Source organism: Balaenoptera musculus, chromosome 10 (assembly GCF_009873245.2).
Source record: "Balaenoptera musculus isolate JJ_BM4_2016_0621 chromosome 10, mBalMus1.pri.v3, whole genome shotgun sequence".
NCBI classification, from domain to species: Eukaryota; Metazoa; Chordata; class Mammalia; order Artiodactyla; family Balaenopteridae; genus Balaenoptera; species Balaenoptera musculus.
In genome coordinates, this window is record NC_045794.1 from 104,576,078 (window position 1) to 104,598,503 (window position 22,426).

At 40.5% G+C, this 22,426-nt stretch overlaps 1 pseudogene; it reads right to left on the reverse strand.

Moving 5' to 3' along the window:
- Window positions 1-14: 14 nt before the first annotated feature.
- Window positions 15-22,056, reverse strand: LOC118902835 (annotated as a pseudogene).
- Window positions 22,057-22,426: the final 370 nt, after the last annotated feature.

Here is a 22,426-nt window from a genome sequence, read left to right on the forward strand (position 1 = left end):
GCGTAAGGGCGGTGTCACCGGGAAAGTGCCCGTGAGGCGAGGTGGGCCTTCGTCAGGGTCTGGGAGCGGACAGGGCAGCGCGGGCAGCGGCGGCGGCAGCCCCTCACTGGACAGATTTGGCCCCCGGGGCAGTTGGGCAAGGAAGAGGGCCGTTGAATGAGTGTGGCGAGTCCTGAGTGTGGGGGAAAGGGAGAGAGTGTGGGGCACCTGGTAGGTGCCGAATAAACATTTGTGGATGCGTAACCTTAAAGCCCTCCGCACCGCTGAGACTCCCTTGTCAGTTGAAGCCCGCCGCTATTGTTACCCTGCTTGAAACCACTGTCTTCATGTCCTGCTCCACTGCCCCTCTTGCCTCCAGACCTAACATCAAGCCCAGGAGGAGAGGCTCACACCTTGCAGCAGGCACCTGGGGCTGCACCACGTCTCCTTGTCCCACCGCAGCAGTTTGAAATGCCTCCTTGCATTTCTTGTGCCCCATGCTGGAGTGGCGACCAGGAAGACTTGATCCACGGGGATCTGTGGCACTGTTGGACCATGGTGTTCTTTGGGGTGAAATAGATGGACAGCTGACCTGAGTGGTGTTTGATTTGAATAACGAGAAAGAAATCAAGAATTGGTGATCAGAAAGCGAATGTCAGTTACTGCAATGGGAAGTCATGATCCCTCGCTCTGTATTGAAATCTGAGACCTGGAGTCCACTGGTTGAAAGGGAGGCTTGGTCTCTTACAGAAAGGATCCTACAGTGCCACCATAAGTACATAAAAAAATATTCCTCTAACCCTTCCCCAAAGGGACCCAGCGCCTCCTGACAAAGTAACACATTTACTTTGGAAAAGAGACTATCCAGACCTTTCAAGGGCTGTTAGATAACAAGATCTGAGGTGACACGTGTGCCAGGGTACATGAAGCATCATGAGTCACTGGTTTGAGTAGAGGCTGTGGAAGTCAGATGATAAACAGAGTCCTGACCCAAGTCTTGAGGTCACTTCTCTGGTCCCAGTACATACCTGGGGTAATTATACCTAGCAGTGGGGTGAGCCTGTACATTGATCCCTGACCTGTGGAATAAGAGTCATGGTAGGAAGAGCGAAGTGGAAGCCTCTGGAACTCCCCACCCTCTCCAATGCTGCATTCCGTGTGGGATTGCAGAGATTGCTTACTCTCAAAGACATAAATCCCTACTACATCCCCTCCAATTCACCTGAATGGCCCCTGCAAAATCCAGATGGATTCAAGTAAATGATGGTGGACTACCACAAACTTAGCCAATTAGTATCCCTAATCACAGCAGCTGTGTCAGGTGAGGTATCTGTACTGGAACTGATTAATGCACCTCTGGCACCTGATAATGCAATTGATGTGGTGAACATTCCTTTCAATTTCCAGTAGTAAAGAGTAAGTTTCCAAAAGCAGTTCACTTTTATATGGGAAGGACAGCCAAGCATATACATTGTCTTACTTCAAGTCTGTTTTAAGTCATGCTTTCTGTCACAGTGTAATCGTTGAGACCTTGATCATCTGGACATTCTCCATAAAACTGATGAAATTATGCTAATTGGACACGGTGAGGAAGGAAGTGACAAGTGCTCTGTCCCTGGTAAGACAATGCATGTCAGAGGATGAGAGATAAACCCTCAGAAGTTCTGGAGCCTGTCATCAGTGAAGTTTCCAGGGGTGCAGTGTTGTAGGGCAAACCAGGCCATCACCTCTGAGATAAGGGCAAGTTACTGCATCTTGCATCCGTAACATGAAAAATGAGGCCTACCACTCCATGCACCTCTGGATTTTGGAGTCAGCATGTACCACACTTGGGAATACTGTTCTGACCCATTTATCGGGTGGCTTGGAAGACTGCTGGTTTTGAATGGGTCCCAGAGCAAAGGAGGCTCTGGTGAAGATCCACACTGGAGGATGGGTTCCCCTGTCTCTTAACAGAACCAATGGGTTATGGCTTATCTGTGGCAGGTAGGGACCCTGTGAGGCACCTTTGGTAGGCTCCAACAGGAGATTTGGAGTGCTCACCCCCAGGGTTCTGAAGCAAGACCACAGTGAAGAACTACTCACCAATTGAAAGCAGCGTCTGGCACACTATGGGGCCCAAGTAGAGACTGGGTGACTGATTATGGGGCATCAAATGATCATGTGACCAAATCTGCCTGTCCTAAACTAGATACTGGCAAATCCACCAGGCTCAGTAGCAATTCACTGCCCAATGAAAAAGGTTTGGACCCCAGTCTGTCCAGAGAGTACTGGTCATTTATAGGAGGAGGTGGCTGTGGCCCGCACATCTCCCACCTTGTTGTACCAGTGCTTCTTAGCAGGCAGGAAGAAAAATTTAGGTCTGGTTCACAGATGGGTCAGCTTGATGTGTTGATGTGAGCTGAAAATGAAGTACTGCTGCACTACCATCCCATTGCAGGTGGCTCTGAAGGACGGTAATGAAGAGAATTCTTCCAGAGACCAGAGCTTTGAGCAGTACACTTGGATATTCAGTTTGTAGGGAGGGAAGGGAGTGGACAGAATAGTGGCCTAAGGAAGGTGTGCACATAAACTTCTGGGTTGAGACAGATGTCTTGCTCGTTGGTCAGGGACCTGGAAAGAGCAAGAGGGGAATACTGGAGACAAGGAGGTCTGGGAAAGAAGATGGACCTATAGCACTGGCCACAAGTGTGTGTATCTTTGTGCCTCATGTTAATACCCACTGCAGAGGGGTCACTGGGTAACAAATTGGATGGATAGATGTCAGCCAGCTTCTGTCCTTGGCTACACTTGTGCTTGTAAGGGGAGGCCGTGAATGGAGTTGCCATGGTGGCAAGCTATGCCCACCAACACAGGCTCTTTCTTATCAAGGCTTATCTAATTATTACTGCCTATGAATTTCTGACCTGTTAGCAGTCTTAGTGCTGAGCTCCTGATATGGTACCATCCCTAGATGACTCAGTGACAGGTTCGTTACAGCAGATCCTTTCCACCCAGGAGAGAGACTGATTCATCTTTACTGGAATTGATACCTGTTCTGGATATGAGTTTGCCTTCCCTATCCACAAGGTCTTAGAGTAGCATTACTATCTAGCAGCTTAGAGAATGCTCGATTTACCAACACGGGATCATGTATAACATTACCTTGGACCAAGAAACTCATTTTACGGTGAAAAAGGTACAGCAGTGTATAGATTGCTGTGGGCTGTACCGCTTCTGTGATACCCTGTATTACCTACGAGCAGCCTAGAGCTCTGCTGGATTAGACCCCCTGGTTCCCAGGTAGGGAACACTTCCACAAGGGAGCGTCCACTGATTCCAGGGAAGGACGCCTCCACTGAACCAGAATCTGCAAACTCCACCAGGTCACTTTGAGCTCCTTGTGCTGGTGAACGTGCAGGCAAAGAAGGAGGGGATAATAGATCCCGATTGTTAGAGGTAGATAGGGTTGCTGCTACTTAATGGGGTGATCAGGAGCTGGTCTAGCATGGAGGACTCGCCTGGTTCTGGCTGGTTGCTTCCATGCCAAGTGATAAGAGCAGCCACAGCCTGCCAAGGGCTCAGACCCCGCAGGGATGGAGGTCTCGTAACCTGACCGGGAGAGCCATGTGGACCAGCTGAAATGCTGGCTGACAGTGAGGGAAACCTAGAATGGGCAGAGGAGAAGGGACATGACCAATATTAGTTACAGCCTCAGGAGCAGGTGTGGCAGTGGGGACTGTATTTGTTCTACTAACACTCTTATATTAAGGCTTTTGTAAAGGTTGTGACCTTCGAGACCTCACCTCAAAGAATCATGGCAGCGTGGACTTAATGTGGTGCCTGCGTAGACTGTGGGATACAAGAGCTGGTGTCTTGAATGATGCCCTCAGCACACCTTTAATTGCAGTGGGCTTACAGAGCTGCATCTCTGGCACCTGCTGTGTGTCTTTGAACTTCCTGCCCCAGGCCTTCCCCGACACCACAGGAGCCTACTTGGCCTGCTGACCGGCACAGCCTGGGTCTCTGGTGGGCACCCTCAGGGCCTGGAGACAGGAGTCAGTGGAGGAATGCTCGGACAATCCTAAGAGGTGTTCCGTACACTTCTCAGGAGGTCCTGCTGAAGTGAAGGCGTTGTTACCCAGATCGGTAACCTAAGGAGCACACGCCTATGTTTCGATTCTGCCTTTCCTGTCCCACTCTTTTCCTCCTTCATTTCTGTTTCATGGAATCACTTCCTGAACAAACCACTTATACCCAAGTCTCTGGGTTTGGAATCACTGTCACTGTGCTGAAATGATGGTGTTGCCAGGGCTGCACTTCCTCGGAGGTTCTAAGGGAGAATCCGTTCCTTGTCTTTTCTGGTGGCTGCAAGCATTCCTGAGAATGTGGCTGCATCACTGCAATCTCTGCTCCATGGCCAACACTGCTCCCACCTCTTCTGTCTGTGTAATCTCCCTCTAGATCTCTCTCTCTCTTTTTTTTTTAATAAATTTATTTATTTATGGCTGCGTTAGGTCTTCATTGCTGCGTGTGGGCTTTCTCTAGTTGCGATGAGCGGGGGCTACTCTTCGTTGCGGTGCGAGGGTTTCTCATTGCGGTGGCTTCTCTTGTTGTGGAGCACGGGCTCTAGGCACGCAGGCTTCAGTAGTTGTGGCATGTGGGCTCAGTAGTTGTGGCTTGTGGGCTCTAGAGCGCAAGCTCAGTAGTTGTGGCACATGGGCTTAGTTACTCTGCGGCATGTGGGATCTTCCCAGACCAGGGATCGAACCCGTGTCCCCTGCATTGGCAGGCGGATTCTTAACCACTGCGCCACCAGGGAAGCCCTCCCTCTAGCTCTCTTATAAACACACTGTGATCATATTCAGGGCCAACCTGGATAATCCAGGATAATCTCCTGATCTCAAAATCCTTAATTAAATCAAATCTGCAAAGATCCTTTTTCCAAATAAGGTAACATTTACAGGTTCCAAGCATTAGGATGTGACTCTCTCTTGGGGGATCATTTTCCTGTCCTGCCACAGTCACTACTTCTTTCCCTTACAGCTGTTGTCTCGTCATTCCATTTTGTCCTAGACCTTGAATATTGGAGATGAAAAGTTCTGAGTCCAGACTAATTTTTCTCCCTTGGACAGGATTTGATTTTTCTGACTGAACACTTGAAGAAGCATGGTATATGCATGAGGGAATGATTTATTTATTCATTTAAAATGATAATAAGCCCTCAACATGTTAACATAAATAATATCTTACAAAAATAGCTATTTTATAAAATAAAACTTTGATGAGAATAGTGACATTGTTTTTTACATTTTTGCAAGTTTCTTTAGTGTCTGCTTAGCTGGCGATGGCTGGTTCTTGTACCTGCTTCTGCAGTCAGTCTCTTCCATGTGTTGTTTTGGTTGAAACATGAAGAAAACCCAGCCTGACTTAGATTTGTAGTTGGAAGCAAACAATAGCTTTTTCAGATAATTGTGGATCTTCGCTGATACTACACCAAGAGTTGACAAGAGGTAGTTTCTTAGAGGTTAGTTGCAATTTGGAATTTGAAACCATGTCAATGAACTTTTTTTTCTTTTTAGAAAAAAATTTTTAATAAATTTATTATTTATTTATCTTTTTATTTTTGGCTGCATTGGGTCTTCATTTCTGCACACGGGCTTTCTCTAGTTGCAGCAAGTGGGTGCTACTCTTCGTTGCAGTGCGTGGGCTTCTCACTGAGGTGGCTTCTCTTGTTGTGGAGCACGGGCTCTAGGCACATGGGCTTCAGTAGTTGTGGTGCACGGGCTCAGCAGTTGTGGCACACAGGCTTAGTTGCTCTGTGGTATGTGGGATCTTCCCAGACCAGGGCTCGAACCCGTGTCCCCTGCATTGGCAGGTGGATTCTTAACCACTGTGCCACCAGGGATGTCCCCTTTTTCGTCTTCTGCTACATTAAAATCCATTGCTCTGTCTTGCATGCAGAATGGGTCTTTTAGTTATGCATAATTTTAAAACATCATGCATTCATTTGTCATTTGGAAAATACTGGTTCCCTGAGTTATATAGATCTTCCAAATTTTGACAGATTTTATTATATAATATTTTAAAAATCACACTTGTTAATGTCACCACCAATGTCATCAGAAAAATATTTAAATATTGAGAAACTTTAAGCTCATGATGATAGACACAGGTTTTCCAAAAATCTAATTTTTGCTTAAAAGCACAAATTTTATCATTGGCAACAAATACTATCAGTTGTTTTCCATGAAGTGACACACTCACTTTATTCATTTTTGAGAAAGTGTTTGCCAAACACCCAAGTTAGAATAACCATAGTTTGTCAATTTTCTTTCAAGTAAAAATAGTGTTTCGTGGAGGGATATCTGCAACATGGCAAATTGAGACCTTCCCTTTGTCTCTCCCCTTCAATCTACAACCAATAAAACATTCACAATGCTAAAAGGGTGCCTCTGCCCCATACACTAGGGTGCTGGAGAATTCCACACTTCCGTACATCTGAAGGTGGCTGAACTGGAGCCCATAGAGGAGGTGGAACTAGGGGAACCCCGGGTGGGGGGGGGTGCCTGCAGTCCTGGATTCCCACCTGCAGCCCCAGAGAACTTGGCAGTAGCAGGGGAGGTGACGCACGTGACTCCATCGCCCCAGCCACCGTGGCAGCCGTAGGCAACTGGCAGTGGTGGCCATGAGGCCTGGGATCCCATCCCTTCAGCTGCAGAGGGGCCCGTGACTCCCCCCACCCTGCAGTGACAGAGCCTGTGCACATGACATGACAGGGGTACCTGTGCAACACTGGCTACCCCCACCCAAACCCTCCCCCGGCAGTGGCAGAACCTGCGACCCAGGGGATCCCAGGCAAAATGGAGGAGCCCACTCTCCTGGTGCCCCAGGGACCAACGCTAGCAACACAGGCAGCAGCAAGAGACCAATGACTCCAGAGGTACAAGAAGTGATCATGAGGGCACAGGGCGACGCCCCTGCCAGAGGCAGTGGAGGGTGGAAAGTGCTGACTCTCAAATATAACAAGAGGCAACTCAGAATCAAGCAGAAAGCTGTTTGCTACCTCACATGCCCTGGCAGAGGAACAACTTATGAAGCACCATGAAGAACCGTGGTGACACTGCACCACAAAAAGAAAATGACAATTCTCCAGAAACCAAACTTAAAATCATGGAATACTGTGATCTAACTGATAGAGAATTCAAAATAGCTGTCATGAAGAAAATCAATGAGCTGCAAGAAAACTCATAAAGGCAGTTAAATGGGCTCAGGAAGAAAATTAATGAACAGAAGGAATACTTTACCAAAGAGATTGAAACTCTAAAAAAAAACCAAACAGAAATTCTGGAGCTGAAGAATTCAATAAATGAGATGAAGGATGCATTAGAAAGAATTGGAAATAGAGCAGACCATATGGAAGAGAGAAATAGCAAGAGCAAAAACAGAAATCTAGAAATGATACAAATATAAGAGGCAAGAGAAATGAAATAGTTTTAAAATGATGAAATTCTTTTTTTTGAGGCAAAGAATACAACTTTATTCGGAAAGCCAGCAGACCGAGATGGCAGACTAGTGTCTCAAAATAACCATCTTACTGGGGTCTGGACGCCAGTTTCTTTTACAGAATCAGAGAGGAAAGTAAAGTAACAAGGGCAAACATCTGGAATGGCCAGCCTTGGACGTGTTAATTTCTTCTTTCTTGCAGCCATTCACAGGTGGGTAGGGTTCCCTGAGGCAGGCCATTATGTATGATTATAATAACAAAAGCAATGAAAAGCAAAGGCTAAAGTCAAAGAAACGGATCCAACATGGAGTCAAAATTGGCTCTTCCCTGTTATGGATATACAAGTCCATGAAGTTAAGAGAACACCTAATTACCTCAATGCAAAAAGACCTTCTCCAAGACACATTATATTAAAATTGTCAAAAGTCAATAACAAAGAATTTTGAAGGTAGCTGGGGAAAAAAGGATGTTAACCTACATAGAACCCCCATTAATTTATCAGCAGATTTCTCAGAAGAAACTCTACAGGCCAGGAGAGATTGGAATGATATTCTCAAAGTACTGAAAGATATAAACTGTCACCCAAGAATACTTTATCCTGCAAAGTTATCATTCAAATATGAAGGGAAATAAAGGCTTTCCGAGACAAACAAAAGCTGAGGAAGTTCATTAATACTAGACGTAATGGTTAAACAACAAGTTTCCACTGTATAGGTCAGGGAACTATATTCAATATCCTGTAATAAACCATAGTGGAAAAGAATATGAAAAAGAGCGTACTGATATATATGTATAACTGAGTCACTTTGCTCTACAGCAGAAATTAACACAACATTGTATTCGACTATACTTCAATTAAAAACAAAAAAACAAAAAAACCCCCACTAGATCTGCCTTACAAGAAATGTTGAAAGGAGCTCTTTTACCAGAAACGAAAAGGCTAAAGTACACAAAACTTCAAGTAAGGTGATAAATAGACAGAATCAGAAAATTGCAACTCTTTATCAGAATAGGTTTTTAAACACTTTATTATAGCATAAATGTTAAAGGGGGGAAAAGAAGAAAAAAAACTATGGCTACTTCAATTTGGTAACAAACTCACAACATAAAAAGAGATAATTTGAGACAACAAAAACACAAAAGGGGAAGAGGAAAACTGACAGAACCCATGTAGGTAAATGAAGATAAGATGCTATCAGCAGAAAAAGGACCATTTTATCTCAGAAACATTTTGTGCAAACCTCATGATAACGACAAAACATATATTTTGTCGAGCAGAGACATGAAACAAAAAAGAGGAAACTGAGAAAAATGTAAGAGAAAACCACCAAACCAAAATGGCAGACAGAAACACAAGAAAGAAGAAACAATGGAGATGTAGAGCAACCAGAAAACAAGAAATAAAATGGCAATACTAAGTTCTCATCTATCAATAGTCACCCTAAATATAAATGGGTTGATGTCACCAATCAAAACACACAGAGTGGATTAAAGAATAAGACCCAACTAAAGCTTCCTCCAGGAGGCTCACCTCAGCTCTGAAGACACACACAGGCTCACAGTGAAGGAATGGAAGGTGATGCTCCAAGCAAATGGCAGCCAGAAGAAAGGGGGTGCAGCCATATTCATCTCAGGCAAAATAGACTTCAAGCCAAAAAGGGTAATAAGACACAAAAATGGATAGTATATGATGATGAAGAAGGCAAGTCATCAAGAAGACATAACATTATTAATATATATGCACCTAACATGGGAGCACCAAAATATTTAAAACAAACATTAACAGACCTAAAGGGAGAAATTAACAGTAACACAATGATGGTAGGAGATTTTAACACCCACTTACATCAACGGATAGTTCACCCATACAGAAAGTCAACAAGTATACACTGGCCTTGAATGAAACATCGGACCAGATGGATTTGATAGATTTGTACAGAACATTCCATCCAAATGCAGCAGAAAACACATTCTTCTCAAGTGCACATGGAACTTTCTCAAGAATAGACCATATGTTGAGACACAAAACAAGTCTCAATAAATTTAAGAAGATTGGAATCATATCAAGCAATTTTCCAATCCAACGGTATGAAACTAGAAATCAACTACAAGAAGAAAGCTGGGAAGATCACAAATATGTGGAGACTGACCAACGTGCTACTGAACAACATTGGGTCAATGAAAAAAATCAAAGCAGACATAAAAAAATACCTGAAGACAAATGAAAATAAAAATACAACATATCAAAATCTATAGGTAGTATAGTCATTTTTATAATATTGATTCTTCCAATCCAAGAACATGGTATATCTCTCCATCAGTTTGTGTCATCTTTGATTTCTTTCATCAGTGTTTTATAGTTTTCTGAGTACAGGTCTTTTGCCTGCTCAGGTAGGTTTATTCCTAGGTATTTTATTCTTTTTGTTGCAATGGTAAATGGGATTATTTCCTTAATTTCTCTTTCTGATCTTTCATTGTTAGTGTATAGGGATGCATGGTAGTGTATATATGTCAAACCTAATCTCCCAGTTCGTCCCACCCTCCCCTTCCCTCACTGTGTCCACATGCCTGCTCTCTATGTCTGTGTCTCTATTCCTTCCCTGGAAATAGATTCATCTGTACCATTTTTCTAGATTCCACATATATGCATTAATATATGATACTTGTTTTTCTCTTTCTGACTTACTTCACTCTATATGACAGAATCTAGGTCCATCCACATCTCTACAAATGATCCAATTTCATTCCTTTTTATGGCTGAGTAATATTCCATTGTATATAGGTACCACATCTTCTTTATACATTCATCTGTCATTGGACATTTAGGTTCTTTCCATGTCCCAGCTATTGTAAATAGTGCTGCAATGAACACTGAGGTACATGTGTCATTTCGAATTATGGTTTTCTCAGGGTATATGCCCAGTAGTGGGATTGCTGGGTCATATAGTAGTTCTATTTTTAGTGTTTTAAGGCACCTCCATACTATTCTCCACAGTGGTTGTATCAATTTACATTCCCACCAACAGTGCAAGAGGGTTCCCTTTTCTCCACACCCTCTCCAGCATTTGTTGTTTGAAGATTTTTTGATGATGCCCATTCTAACCAGTGTGAGGTGATACCTCATTGTAGTTTTGATTTGCATTTCTCTAATAATTAGTGATGTTGAGCATCTTTTCATGTGCCTGTTGGCCATCTGTATGTCTTCTTTGGAGAAATGTCTATTTAGGTCTTCTGCCCATTTTTTGATTGGGTTATTTGTTTTTTTGTTATTGAGCTGCATGAGCTGTTTGTATATTTTGGAGATTAATCCCTTGCCTGTTGCTTCGTTTGTACATATTTTTTCCCATTCTGAGGGTTGTCTTTTCGTCTTGTTTATGGTTTCCTTTGCTGTGCAAAAGTTTTTAAGTTTAACTAGGTCCCATTTGTTTGCCTTTACTTTTATTTTCATTACTCTAGGAGCTGGGTCGAAAAAGATCTTGTTGTGGTTAATGTCAAAGAATGTTTTTCCTAGGTTTTCCTCTAAGAGTTTTATAGTGTCTGTTCTTACATTTAGGTCTTTAATCCATTTGGGGTTTATTTTTGTGTATGGTGTTAGGGAGTGTTCTAATTTCATTCCTTTACATGTAGCTGTCCAGTTTTCCCAGCACCACTTATTGAAGAGTCTGTCTTTTCTCCATTGTATATCCTTTCCTCCTTTGTCACAGATTAGGTGACCATAGGTGCGTGGGTTTATCGCTGGGCTTTCTAGCCTGTACCATTGATCTATATTTCTGTTTTTGTGCCAGTACCATACTGTCTGGATTACTGTAGCTTTGTAGTATGGTCTGGAGTTGGGGAACCTGATTCCTCCAGCTCTGTTTTTCTTTCTCAAGATTGCTTTGGCTATTCAGGGTCTTTGACATATACACACTACCATGTGTAAAATAGATAGCTAGTGGGAACCTGCTGTATAGCACAGGGAGCTCAACTCAGTGCTCTGTGATGACCTAGATGGGTGGGATGGGGGGTGGGAGGGAGGTCCAAGAGGGAGGGGATATATGTATATATATAGCTGATTCACTTCATTGTAGAGCAGAAACTGACACATTGTAAAGCAGTTATACTCCAATAAAAATTTTTTTTAAAAAAATCTATGGGGTGGGACTTCCCTTGTGGTCCAGTGGTAAAGAGTCTGTCTTCCAATGCAGGGGACACGTGTTGATCCCTGGTCGGGGAACTAAGATCCCACATGCAGCAGGGCAACTAAGTCCATGTGCTGCAACTACTGAGCCCAGGCTCCTCAACTAGAAAGCCCATGTGCTGCAAACTACAGAGCCCACACGCTCTGAAGCCTGTGTGCCACAACTAGAGAGAAGAAACCCGCATGCCACAACTAGAGAGAAGCCTGAGTGCCGCAACGAAGAGCCCATACGCTGCAATGAAAATCCCATGTGTTGCATCTAAGACCTGACGCAGCCATAAATAAATAAATAAACAAAATAAATAAATAAATAAATAAATAAAATAAAGGAATTCTAAAAAAAATCTATGGGGTGTAGTAAAAACATAGTTTATAGCAGTATAGGTCTACCTCAAGACACAGAAAAATCTCAAATAAACAATCTAACTTTGCAGTTAAAGGAACTAGAAAAAGAAGAACAAACAAAACCCAAAGTCAGTAGAAGGAAGGAAATAATTAAGAGCAGAGCAGAAATAAATGAAGTAGAGACAAAAAGATAATAGAAAAGACCAGTGAAACTAAGAGGTGGCTCTTTGGAAAGATAAACAAAGTTGACAAAGATCTATCTAGGCTCACTAAGAAAAAAAGAGAGAAGACTCTGATAAATAAAATCAGAAACGAAAGAGGAGAACTAATGGATACCTCAGAAATACAAAAGATTATGAGAGAATATTATGAATAGCTATATGCCAACAAAGTAGACAACCTAGAAGAAATGGACAAATCATTGGAATCATACATCCTTCCAAGACTGAATCATGAAGAAATAGAAAATCTGAATAGGCTGATCACTACTGCAGAGATTTAAACAATAATCAAAAAGCTCCCCCAAAACAAAAGTCCAGGACCAGATAGCTTCAAAGGTAAATGCTACCAAACATTCAAAGAATATTTAATACCTATTCATCTCAAACTACTCCAAAAAACTGAAGAGGCAGGAATGCTTCCTAACTCATTTTATAAGGCCAACATCACCCTGATTCCAAAACCAGACAAAGACAACACAAAAAAAGAAAATTACAGGTCAATATCTCTGATGAACACAGATTAAAAAATCCTCAACAAAACACTAGAAAATCAATACAATAATACATTAAAAGGATCATACACCACTATAGAGTGGGACTTATCCCAGGGAGGGAAGGATGGTTCAATGTCCAGAAATCAATCAATATGATACACCACATTAACAAAATGAAGGATAAAGACCATATGATTATCTCAATAGGTGCAGAAAAAGCATTTGACAAGATTCAACACCCATTTATGATTAAAAAAAAAAACTCTCAATAAAGTGAGCATAGGGGCTTCCCTGGTGGCACAGTGGTTGAGAATCTGCCTGCCAATGCAGGGGACACGGGTTCGAGCCCTGGTCTGGGAAGATCCCACATGCCGTGGAGCAACTGGGCCCGTGAGCCGCAATTACTGACCCTGCGCACCTGGAGCCTCTGCTCCTCAACAAGAGAGGCCGCGGTAGTGAGAGGCCCACGCACCGCGATGAAGAGTGGCCCCCGCTTGCCACAACTATAGAAAACCCTCGCACAGAAACGAAGACCCAACACAGCCATAAATAAATAAATTTAAAAAAAAATTTTTTTAAATAAATGAATAAATAAAATGAGCATAGAAGGAATGTACCTTAACATAATAAAGACATATATGATGAACCCACAGCTAACATCATACTCAATGGTGAAAAACTGAAAGCATTACCTCTAAAATCAGAAACAAGACAAGGATGCCCACTCTCGCCACTCTTATTCAGCACAGTATTGGAAAACCTAGCCAGAGCAATTAGGCAAGAAAAAGAAATTAAAGGCATCCAAATTGGAAAGGAAGAAGTAAAACTGCCACTATTTGCAGATGACATGATTTTATATATAGACAACCCTAAAGACCCCACCAAAATATATTAGAAATAATAAACAAATAGGGAGGAACAAGATAAGCGTAGGGGATTAAGAGGTACAAACTACTATGTATAAAGTAAATAATCTACAAGTATCTATTGTACAGGGACTATAGCCAATATTTTATAATAACTATAAATAGAGTATAACCTTTAAAATCGTGAATCACTATGTTGTGCACCTGAAACTTATATAATATGTAAATCAATATACCTCAATAAAAAAGAAATCAAATAAAATGGGGAAAATATATATTTCAGTGAAAACATTTCTCTGAAGGTGCAAGGAGTTTTAACTTTAGCGTCCTGATAATAAAGTGGGATATTTTTTAATTTTCTAGAAAAAAAGAAATAATAAATACAGTAATCTTGTGGGGTACAAAATCAACATACAAAAATCTGTTGCATTTAGGGGATTCCCTGGAGGTCCAGTGGTTAGGACTCTGTGCTTTTACTGCCAAGGCCCAGGTTTGACCCCTGGTTGGGGAAGTAAGATCCCACAAGCTGCACAGCACTACCAAAAAAAAAAAAAACAAAAACAAAACCTATTGCATTTCTATATGCTAACAATAAGCTAACAGAAAGAGAAATTAAGAAAACAATTCCATTTCACTTATTTCTGTTTTTTCCTTCTAATTCATTGGTTCTTCTCCTCCCTTCCAGGCTTTTACATTTAGTTTATTTTTAAAAATATTTATTTATTTATTTGGCTGTGTCAGGTCTTAGTTGTGGCATGCTGTTCTCCATTGAGGCATGTGGGATCTTTCGTTGCAACATGTGGGCTTCTCTCTAGTTGTGGCATGTGGGTTTTTCTCTCTCTAGTTGTGGTGCATGGGCTCCAGGGCATATGGGCTCTGTAGTTTGTGGCACGCAGGCTCTCTCACTGAGGTACACAAGCTCAGTAGTTGTGGCGTGCAGGCTTAGTTGCCCCGCAGCATGTGGGATCTTAGTTCCCTGACCAGGGATTGAACCTGTGTCCCCTGCATTGGTAGGAGGATTCTTTACCACTGGACCACCAGGGAAGTCCCTAGTTTATTTTTGTTTTTATATTAAAATTCATTTCTTGAGACAGCCTATAGTTGGGTCTCACTTTTTTATACAGTCTAACAATCTCTGCATTGTAATTTAAGTGTTTAGAAGATTTCCATTTAATGTAATTATTGACTTTTTGGTTTTAAATCTACCATCTTGCTATTTGTTTTATATTTGTCCCATCTTACCTTTGTTTTATTTCTCTTCCTTTTTGCTTTCTTTTGTATTAAACAAACATGTTTCAGAATTCCATTTTATCTCCTCTCTTAGCTAACTAACTATATCTCTGTGATTTTTTTTTTTTTTTTGGCCACGCCACACGGCATGTGAGATCTTAGTTCCCCCACCAGGGATTGAATCCATGCCCCCTGCATTGGAAGCATGGAGTCTTAACTACTGGACCTCCAGGGAAGTCCCTCTATGATTATTTTTTTTTTTTGAGAGTTAATGATAGTACTCTTTTTTTTATTGACAATATAGTTGATATTGTTACAGGTGTACAATATAGTGATTCCCAATTTTTAAAGGTTACACTCCATTTATAGTTGTTACAAAATATTGGCTATATTTCCCGTGTTGTATATATCCTTTTTTTTTTTTTTGGCCGCACTGTGCAGCATGTGGGATCTCAGTTCCTGGACGAGGGATCGAACCCAAGCCCCATGCAATGGGAGTGCGGAGTCTTAACCACTGGATTGCTGGGGAAGTCCCTATCCGTGTAGCTTATTTTATACCTAATAGTTTATACCTCTTAATCTCCTACCTATATTGCCCCCCACTTCCCTTTCCCCACTGATAACCACTAGTTTGTTCTCTGTATCTGAGTCTGAGTGAGTCTGCTTCTTTTTTGTTATATTTACTAGTTTGTTGTATTTTTTAGATTCCACATATAAGTGACATCATACAGTATTTGTCTTTCTCTGTCTATTTCACTTGGCATAATACCCTCTAAGTCCACCCATGTTACTGCAAATGGCAAAATTTCTTTTTTTATGGCTGAGTAGTAGTCCATTCTTTTTTTTTTTTTTTAAATGGCTACATATACACACCACATCTTTATCCATTCATCTGTTGATGGACACTTAGGTTGCTTCCATATCTTGGCAATTGCAAATAATGCTGCTATGAACATTGAGGTGCATGTATCTTTTCGAATTAGTGTTTTTGTTTTTTTTCGAATATATACCCAGGAGTACAATGGCTGGGTCATATATGGCAGTTCTATTTTCAGTTTTTTAAGCAACCTTCATACTTTTTTCCACAGAGGCTGCAACAATTTATATTCCCACCAACAGTGTATGACGGTTCCCTTTTCTTCACATCCTCGCCAACATTTCTTATTTGTGTTCTTTTTGATGATATCCATTCTGACAGGTGTGAGGTGATATCTCATTGTGGTTTTGATTTGCATTTTCCTGATGACTAGCCTTTCTTAATGAGTAGGACACTGATGTTATGGACCAAAATTACTTGCAACTCCTTTCATTGCTAATTTGTGTAGTCTTAATATGAATGTTATCTTTTTGGAATTTTTGATGAAACATCTAAGAAAATAAATGGAGCAATCCAAAACTGAATCAAAAAATATTTATCCTGTCATATTAGAGCCTCTTTACTTTCCATTTCTTCAATGGGGCTCCAACTCTGTCCTCAAAAATCTGCCTAGTTTTCTATGAAATTGATTACCTTATTTACCAGATATAGAAAATACTACTAGATGAGATGTTGATGGTAAACCATAGCATGGACAAAAACCATTTATTAAAATGGTGACATTCTGAAAAATATTCTAAATTCCATCTTATTACCTGTGCTTTTTAATAATAAACCTGATACTGAAAGGGATTTTAAAAGCAAAAAAAAAAAAAAAAAATTGTATCCAAACAAGTTCAGATGCATTTAAGTTCTTATGCGTATCTAAGAAAAATTATGTAACTCAAGTACTACCTTCGTATCTTTTCTTTTCCTTTTTTTTTTTTTTTTTTTTTAACCTGGCATGAAGTTTTAAAAGCAATGACTGAATTTTGATTCCTATATATACTTCAAAACCTGCAAAGTCTGGACAAGTCCATGTTTGACGTCTTTCAAATAGCCTCTTATACTGGTTTCTCCAAGTGGATCCTCTACTTGTACTTCTTTATCACGATACTCCTTTAGTTTTGTCCAAAGATCCTTAAAGTCATTAGATACATCTGTAGAACTAGGGCTTCCACAACTGCTTCCCGAGACGTTCATCTTACTTAATATGCTCACACTTCTACTGCTTAATGTTTTCTGACCTTTTCTGTTACATTATACAGGTCTGAAGTTGTCTTTGGCCAGTTCAAATACGGCAAGATTGCCTCGAGATTCTCGAAATCCCCAGCAGGAACGCGAGCACGCTCCGGAGCGGGGAAGAGACGGCCGTTCGCTTTTCTGCTTGTTCCCTCACTAATCTGCCAAACTGCCAGCAACCAAGCCGCCCCCTCGGGGCAGCCCGCGCTTTCCAGCGCTGGGGGAGGGCCCGAGGGCCGCCGGCTCCCCCCTCTATGATTTTTAATGTGTATTCTCTTGAGTTTGTAGTATGCATTTTTAGATTATCATAGTTTACCCTCAAATAAAAATATACTATCTCACATATAAGAACCCTACAACAGTGTATTTCCTATTCTCCCTCCCACCCTTTGTGCTGTTGTTGTTGTATGTTTTACTTACACATATGTTTTAAACTCTACAGTACATTGCTGATTTTAAAAATGTATACAGTCAATTATATTTTAAAGAAATTCAAGCATGAAAAAAGTCTTTTAGGATTACCCTCAGTCCTCTTTATTCCTTTGTGTACACCCAAGTTCTCCTCACATGTGTTTCATTCATTCTAAATAACTTATTTTAATATTCCTTGTATTGCAGATATGCTAGTGAAAAATTATCTCAGATTTTGTATGTCTGTTGTTGTCTTTATTTCACCTTCATTTTTTGGAGGATGTTTTCACTGCATGTAGAATACTAGGTTGAAAATGTTTTCCTTTTAGTAATTTAAGGATGTCATTCCATTTATTATGGTTTACATTGTTTCTGATGAGAAATCAGCAAAAATTCTTATCTTTGTTTCCTGATATGCATGCGTCTTTTTTTCTGGCTGTTTTTAATACTTTCTTTTGATCATAAATTTTCAGCAACTAGATTATTATATGATTTGAAGTAGTTTATTTTGTGTTTTTCCTGCTTGGGATTTGTTGAGTATTTTGGACCTGTGGGTTTATAGTTTTCAAAACATTTGGAAAAATTTCAGCCATTATTTCTTTCAATACTTTTGTGTGTGTGCTTACCCTTTGTGCGTGTCTCCAATTATACAGTTGTTAGACTTCTTGATATTTTCCCAGAGATCAATGAGGCTTGTTAATTTTTTTTCAATGTTTTTTCTCTCTGTTTCAATTTGGATAGTTTCTATTACTCTGTTTTCATGTTCACTTATCTTTTCTTCCTCAGTGTCTAACCCACTGTTAACCTCATCTAGTAAAATTTTCATTTCGTATACTGAGTTTTCATCTCTCAAAATTCCATTTGATTCTTTTTTATGTCTTCCATTTCTTTGCTCACTGTGTTGATGTTTTCTATAAATCCATGAGTATATTTATAATAGTTGTTCTAAGTCCATGTCTATTAATTCCATGATTTCTGTCCTTTCTGATTCTGTTTTGACTGATTTTTTCCCTCCAGATTTTTCCTGGTTCACTGCAGGTCTGGGATTTTTGTTGCTGTTGCTGTCGCAGGACATAAGTGCTTGGATTTCATTATCCTCCTCTAAAGAGTATTGAAGTTGGTTTTGGAAGTCAGTTAAGTTTCTTGTGGATCAGCTTGATTCTTTTCAGGTTTGTTTTAAAACTTTGTTAGCATCAGTCTAAAGTGGTCTTTACTCTGGGGTTAGTCCAGCCCTACTGAATGTGACAGTGTTCAATATGTCTCACCACTTAGCTATTGGATCTTGACCTTCCCCCAGTCCTACATGAGCTCTGGGAATTTCTAGATTACAGTTTCCCAATAGCTTTTCTTTATCCAGCCTTATGGAATTTTATTCTACGTAAGCACAACTGAGTATTTACTAAAACTTAGGGGGATCCTACTGTAGATTTCTGGAACCCTTTCCCTGAATTGATCCTTTTTCTCTAGTACTTTTATCTGAAAATTCCAAATACATCAGCCTCCCCAAACTCTGACTTCTGTCTTCTAAACTCACCAAGACCACCACACTCTAATTGGACCCTCTTCCCTCCAGTGCAGTCTGGAAATGCCTCCATTTGGAGAACCAGGGAAAACCAGGGCAATCATAGGCTTTATGTAACTTGCTTCCTTTCTCTCAGGGATCACAGTCCTGTGCTGTCCTTTGTCCAATGTCTGAAAATAGTTGCTTCCAATATTTTGTTTACTTTTCTGGATTTTTCCCCCTTTGGCAGGTGGGCAAGTCCAATAGCTGTTATTCCATAATGGCTGGAAGCCATTTAAAAAGTCATAATTAATTGTTGAATGTTATAAAATTCACATTGACTACTGAAGCCCATGCACCTAGAGCCCATGCTCCACAACAAGAGAAGCCACCACAATGAGAAGCCCGCACACCACAACGAAGAGTAACCCCGACTCGCCGCAGCTAGAGGAAGCCTGTGCACAGCAACAAAGACCCAACACAGCCAAAAATAAAAATAAATAAATAAATAAATTTATTTTTTAAAAAAATCACATTGCATGAGATGATCATGCAATTTTTCTCTCTTTGTCCATGAATGTGTTGAATTACCATGGAAAATGAAAGTGGGATGTTGAGACATACTTGGATTTCTCTGTTAAACCCATGTGATCAGGATGCATTTACAAAAATAAACTGTTGAATTTCATTAGCTAATATTTTGTTGGGACTTTTGCACATGCTCGTAAGTGAAATAGACATATAATTCATTAATTTTCTTGAGCTATTCTTATCACGTTGTAGCTTCATAAAATGAATGGAGATGTAATATGGTGAGCTAGATTCCTACATAGAATTTCCTGCTGAAAATGATTAAAAATCCAGGATAAACTATTTCCTAAAGAAGTGTTTTCTAAGATCATTGATGATCTAGTAAGAAAACAGGGACTAAATAAGACAGGAGCCCAGAGGGACAAGTGGAGCACTGCACATTGCTTTTGATGAGGGCATTTGGCGAACCAAGAAAACTTGGATTTGGGATTTTATAGGTTATGCCATGTTGAATAGTGCCCCCCCATTCATATCCACTCAGAACCTCAGAATGTGACTTTATTTAGACATAGGGTATTTGCAGATGAAATTAGTTAAGATAAGGTCATACTGGATTAGGTTGGTGACACCAGTCACCTAATCCAATGACTGGTGTCCTTATAAGAAGAGGGAAATTTGGACACAGACAGAGAAACATAGGAGAGAAGGTCACGTGACATTGGAAGCACAGATTAAAGTGATGCATCCGCAAGCTGAGGAAAGCCAGCAACCACCAGAAGCTAGGAAAAGGCAAGAAAGAGCCCTTCCCTAGCGTCTTTGGAGAGAGCATGGCCTGCTCACTGTGCAGAGAACAGTCTGCTTGATTTTGAGCTTCTAGACTCCAGAACTGTGAGAGAATAAATTTCTGTTGTTTTAAGCCACCAAGTTAGCAGTATTTTTTTATGGCAGCCCTAGGAAATTAATATGTAATCTTTGAGATGTAGAGAACAGAGATAAAGCACAGAGCCCACCCAGGAGGAGACCCCTAATAAGAGACCAACCCTCTACAAAGCTTAGACATCAAAAGGTTAAACTCCCCGGGTAGGGATGAAGTAGAGATACACTCTGTCTTTCGAGGATTGTGAAGAAAATTGACAGGTTCGAATCTGGGGGCAAAGTGAAGTTGTGTGTGTGTGTGTGTGTGTGTGTATGTGTGTGAGAGAGAGACAGAGACAGAGACAGAGAGACAGAGAGAGAGATACAGAGGCAGAGACACAGAGATAGAGAAAGAGATGCTGAAAATTTAGAACAAGAAGCTGGTCCTCACATGGGTTGCAGCTCAAATTCATACAGTCGGGGTGGTCCAAGAAACCTCAGTGGGCATTAAATATAGAATGATCTCAGGTTTGTAATTCTATAGGTGCCTGGTAGAAGCAAACGGAGATTCTCTCTGCAGGTATTCACTTTCTTCTTAGGCCTCAGAGTTTTCGATAAATACAATGCCAAGGCTAACAAGCACCTCTAAGTTAAAAAAGGTAATTAAACAGAAAGATGAGAAATCATGGCAGCAAGCCAGCAGTAACCACAGATAGCACGTTTCAAATAATGAAATTATCAAACAGATTATAAAGTGCCTATGTTCAATATAGTAATAAAAGGCAAGTTTGAACATATGTGCAGAAACTAAAAAAACTATAATGAATAATCAAGTAGCTTGAGAAGAATTTCCAAGTGGAAATTCTAAAACAAAAGTTTTAATTTAGTAAAAATGTTAATTGAATTTTAATTTTAACTAAATTTAAAACTCAGTATACAGCTTTAAGAGCAGATTATAAACAGTTAAAGACAGAGTTAGTGAACTAAAAGATAAATGTGAATAAATTAACCTGAATATTGCCTGGAAAGACATAGAGATGGAAAACATGAAAGAAAGGTTAGGAAATATGGAGGCTCGAATGAGAAGTTCTATCCAGCATGAGTCTGTTTGAGTCCCAGAAGGAGGAGAGATGGAATGGAGTAGAGGCAATATTTGAAGAGATAATGGCTGTGAAATTTCTAAACTGATGAAAGAGAAATCATATAGTGAAGAAGCTCTGTGAACCTCAGCCAGAAAAAATAAATACACCACACCTAGATACACTGCATCGAAACATCAGAACACCAAAGTCAGGGAAAGAAGTCCTAAATGCAGCTGGAGAGGAAAGGGAAATTACCTTCAAGGAAGTGGCAGACAGAGAGGTGGCTTCTCATAGCAACAAGGGAATTCAGGGAAGACACTGGGTGATGATGGAAATGAACTACCTGACCTAGAATTCTATATCCAGTAAAAACATCTTTCAGGAGATAGGGCAAAATAAAGACATTTTTAGAAAAATAGAGTTTACCTCCCAAAGCTCTCAATAAGGAAAATTCTGAAGAATGTACTTCAGGCAAAAGGAGTCTTTTAAGACATTTATTTATTATTTTGAGGGAAGTTTTAACATTTTCATTTTATATACAAAGAGCTTGCATTGTTTCTGCATAGGGTAGATGTCCTCGATGACACATTCAAGGAAGTTCACTTAGTCCAGCTTCACTTATGAAGCCGATATCCTTCGCGTACTAGCAGAAACACTGGTGGCACATATTGAGGCCGTATTTCCAGATCAGACCAGGCTGGTTTGAGCAGATGTGGCAAGGGTGAGAACCTTGCCGAATTTTCTCCGATGGCTCCACTAGAGCTGCTGGTGACCCATCTTGCTTTCTTGGCTGCAACGAAGCAAAAAGCTAGACATTTAGATTTCAGAGATTGTTATTATTTCCTCATAACAATCCCTTTAAAAAAAAGCTTCAAGTCCGATTCATTGTCATAATAGTTTTCCTCATTGGTAGAAATCTGTTTCCCAAAAGGTATAACTATTTGTAAGCATTCTTTCTTAAACCAAAAGAAGGACATTTTAACTGTCCTTTCCTTTAAGGCATAACAGTACTGAAAACCCCATGGCTTTGTATCACTTATACGAACAGAGATGAGAATATACCATTTATTTTTAACACTAGATTATGCTTGTTTGCTGTTGGAAATGATCCAAAAGAGAAGAACTTGATGATTCCAGAAAGGAGTTT